The 4155-nt window shown below is 45.9% G+C and overlaps 2 non-coding genes across 2 annotated transcripts; one reads left to right on the plus strand and one right to left on the minus strand.

The window, feature by feature from the left end:
• The first annotated feature begins 1073 nt into the window (after positions 1–1073).
• TRNAC-GCA (transfer RNA cysteine (anticodon GCA)) lies at positions 1074–1145 on the plus strand. Its single transcript has one exon. It is a non-coding gene; the product is annotated as a tRNA-Cys (tRNA).
• A 2473-nt stretch (positions 1146–3618) lies between these two features.
• LOC133240798 (U6 spliceosomal RNA) lies at positions 3619–3725 on the minus strand. Its single transcript, XR_009734396.1, has one exon. It is a non-coding gene; the product is annotated as a U6 spliceosomal RNA (small nuclear RNA).
• Between the last annotated feature and the right edge of the window lie 430 nt (positions 3726–4155).

The following is a 4155-nucleotide window of genomic DNA, read 5'->3' on the forward strand; positions in this document are numbered from 1 at the left end:
CTCAAGGCAAGAATATTGAAGTGGTTTGCCATTCCTTTCTCCAGTGGACCACATTGTGTCAGATCTCTCCACCATGACCCGCCCGTCTTGGGTTGCCCCACGGGCATGGCTTAGTTTCATTGAGTTAGACAAGGCTGTGGTCCTAGTGTGATTAGATTGACTAGTTTTCTGTGAGTATGGTTTTCAGTGCGTTTGCCCTCTGATGCCCTCTTGCAACACCTACTGTCTTACTTGGGTTTCTCTTACCTTGGGTGTGGGGTATCTCTTCACGGCTACTCCAGCAAAGCGCAGCCATTGCTCCTTACCTTGGACGAGGGGTATCTCCTCACCACTGCCCTTCCTGTCCTTCAACGTGGGATAGTTCCTCTAGGCCCGGACGTGGGGTTGGTCCTCCCGGCACCACCCCTGGCATCTGGCATGGGGGCATGGGGTAGGTCCTCCTGCCCGCCGCCCCTGGCCTCGGGCTTAGGGGCGTGGGGTACCTCCTCTCGTCACGGCCCCTGACCTCGGAGGCTGGGCATCTCCTCTCGGCCGCCCCCCCTGACCTAGGGGTAGCTCGAGGTAGCTCCTCTAGGCCCTCCTGCGCCCGCACAGTGACAGCTCCTTGGACGTGGGGTTGGTCCTCCTGGCCACCGCCCCTGGCCTTGGGCGTGGGGGCGTGAGGTAGCTCCTCCTGGCTGCCGCCCCTGGCCTGGACGCGGGGTAGCTCCTCTCGGCCGTTCCTGCACCATCGCAGTCTGGTACTCTCGGCTGCTGCCCCTGACCTCTGACATGGGGTAACTCCTCTTGGCTGCCACCCTTTGGGCATGGGGTCCTCCCGGCTTCTGCCCCTGACCTCCGACGTGGGGTGGCTCCTCTCAGCCGTGCTTAGCGCGCCGGTCGCAGCCCAAAACATCTCTATCTCCAGTATTTCCTAGCTCAGCAGATGTCACCACCATCCACACAAATCCTGAAGCCAAAATCCTGAGAGTTAACGTCAATTCCTCTTTCTTTCTGCTCCTACATCCATATCAAGTACAAATACAATGCAGATATCTTACAAATTTGATGAGGTCTCTCCATCTGTAGGGGCTTCCCTGGTGGCTCAGAGGTTAAAGCATCTGCCTGCAATGCAGGAGACCCAGGTTCGACCCCTGGCTCGGGAAGATCCCCTGCAGAAGGAAATGGCAACCCACTCCAGTATTCTTGCCTGAGAATCCCATGGATGGAGGAGCCTAGTAAGCTATAGTCCATGGGGTTGCAAAGAGTCGGACATGGCTGAGCGACTTCACTTTTACCTTCTCCATCTGTACTACAACTATCCTGATTTTAACTCCCATGATATCTCTCTCAGACCACTGAAATCACCCTCTATCTTCATTAACTTCTGTCTGTCTCTGTTCCATCAAGGCATCCGTGTGGTTTGGACTGACAGAATCACAACCTTCCCAAAAGTCCACGTTCTAATCCTTGAAACCTGTGACTCTGTTATTTTATATAGCAAAGGGACCTTGCCAATGTAATTGAATTAAGGGTTTTTGAGATGGGAGGTTATGTTGCATTATCTTGGTGGACCAATGTAACCATGAGTTTCTAAAACTGGATAACCTTTGCTGCTTGGAGGCAGTGGCAAATGTGACTGCAGAAGAACAGTAAGAGGTATGTCACATGTCTGGCTTTGCAGACCAAGGATGGGGGTTAGTAGGCAAGGAAGACAAGTGGCCTCTGAAGCTCAAGAGGGAAAGGAAATAGATTCCCTCCTATAATCTCCAGAAAGGAAGGTAGCTCTGTTATGACCTCAAGTCCACTGTGAATCATGTTGTGGTAGTTCAGGTGCCAAGTTGTGTCTGACTCTTCACAACCCCATGGGTTGCAGCACTCCAAGCTTCCCAGTCCCCCACCATTTCCAGAGTTTGCCCATGTTCATATCCCTTGAATCCGTGATGCCATCCAACCATCTCCTCTTCTGTCGTCCAATCTTTCCCAGCATCATGGTCTTTTACAGTGAGTCAGCTCCTTGCATCTAGTGTCCAAAGTACTGGAGCTTCAGCATCAGTCCTTCCAAAGAACATTAAGGGTTGATTTCCTTTAAGATAGACTGGTTTGATCTCCTTGCTTTTCAGGGAACTCTCAAGAGTCTTCTCTAGCACCACAGTTTGAACCATGGCCGACTTCTAAACCACAGAACTATAAGAAAATAAATTTGTGCTATTTGAAGCCACTCTCTGTGGTAATTTGTTATAGTAGCTATAGCCAGCTCTTAGAGTGGTCTTGTAAAGGCTCAAGTTTAATGTATCACTGTACAGCTTTAAGACCCTCAAATGCTGGTCATTGTACTGACAGTCTAAAAATCCTTCACCTAAATTCCAGAGCTCCCTAAGATCTGCTACTTCATCCTCATTGCAAACATTTCTCAGTCAGCACACTCCAGCTATGGCTCACCATTTCTGGACCATGCAGTATAACAAATTGCCACAAACCTAGCACATTTATCATCTCAGTTTCTGTGGGTCAGAATGCCAGATCCCTTCCTTAGGATCTCACTAGAATGCAATCAAGGTGTCTGAAGAGCTCCATTTTCATTTGGGGAGTAGGGAAGAATCTTCTTCCAAATCTGAGAGGCACAGTGCAATTCCTGACAGAGAGTCTGTTCTCTGCCACTTTGAGCTTTTGATGGCTGTCAGCATTCCGTGACTTGTGGCCACATCACTCCAGTCTCTGTCTCGATAGCCACAGTGATTCTCCTCTTTTGTCCATCTCAAATTGCCCTCTGCCTTTTTCTTTTTTTTGAAAGATTTTTTTTTTTTTAATGTAGACCATTTTTTTAAAAGTCTGTATTGGATTCGTTACCTTTTTTCTATTTTATGTTTTTGGTTTTTGACCATGAGGCATATGGAATTTCAGCTCCCCAATGAAGGATCAAAACTATACTTTTTGCATTGGAAGGTGAAGACTTAACCACTTGACTGCCGGGGAAGTCAATGCCTTTTTCTTAAAAAGACTCTTGTTATTGGATTTAGGGCTCACCCAAGAATCCAGAATGATCTCCACATCTCCTTCTTATTATATTCTAAAATGTCTTTTTTCTATTTTTTTCTTTACTGTCCAAAATGGGTCCTACTGCTTTCCTTTTTTTTTTTTTTATCATTTTTTAAAAAATTTGTACACCCGTGGTGGGTTCATGTTGATGCATGGCAAAACCAATACAATACTGTAAAGTAATTAGCCTCTAATTAAAATAAATAAATTTTAAAAAATTAAAAAGGAAGAATAAAAAAGAAAAAAAAAATTGAAGATAATTGCTTTACAATGTTGTATTGGTTTCTGCTTCACAGTGAAGTGAACCAGCTATATGTGTACATATACACGTCTCCCCTCTCTCTTGAGCCTCCATCCCACCCCTCTAGCTTCTCACAGAGCACAGAGCTGAGATCCTTGTACTGTACAGCAGCTTCCCACTAGCCATCTATTTCACATATGGTCATGTATATATGTCAATGGCACTCTGTCAGTTCATTCTACTGTCTCCTTCCCCTACTGTATCCATGAGTCCATTTTCTATGCCTGGATCTATAGTCTTTCCCTGCAAATGGATTAATCAGTACCATTTTCTAGATTCTGTATATTTGTGTTAAAAAAAAAAAAAAGGAACGCTTCACAAATTTGTGTGTCGTCTTTGTGCAGGGGCCATGCTTATCTTCTCTGTATCATTCCAGCTTTAGTATAAGTGCTGCAAAAGCAAGCACTAAAAAATCCTTTTTTTTGAACAAGTCAGCATTCGCAGGTTCTGGGGATTGAGGTGAACATAGCGGGTCACCGTCCAACCTACTACAGATCAACTGCTTGAATGCCTTCCTTCTCCTGGGCCCTCCCATTACACACTCATCAGCCCCCTTTACTTTTGCATAATCACAATTGTGATCGCTTGTTCAGTGTCTAACTTGACCCACCAGAGCACAACCTCCCTACAGGTAGGAAACTTGTTATGTTGTTCACAACTGCGTTCCCAGCACCTAACATATATTAGGTACACAGTATGTAGATTTTTTTTTTTTCTCTCCCAAACCAGCTGAATCATTTCTTTCTCTTCCACTTTGCTGAGGAGAAGTCACCTAAGTCATTGGTAATGAAAGTTCTTCCCACTAATTGTGAACTTGTCATCTCTCAAGCTGTCTC

This window comes from Bos javanicus, chromosome 28, assembly GCF_032452875.1.
Source record: "Bos javanicus breed banteng chromosome 28, ARS-OSU_banteng_1.0, whole genome shotgun sequence".
Lineage (NCBI taxonomy): Eukaryota > Metazoa > Chordata > Mammalia > Artiodactyla > Bovidae > Bos > Bos javanicus.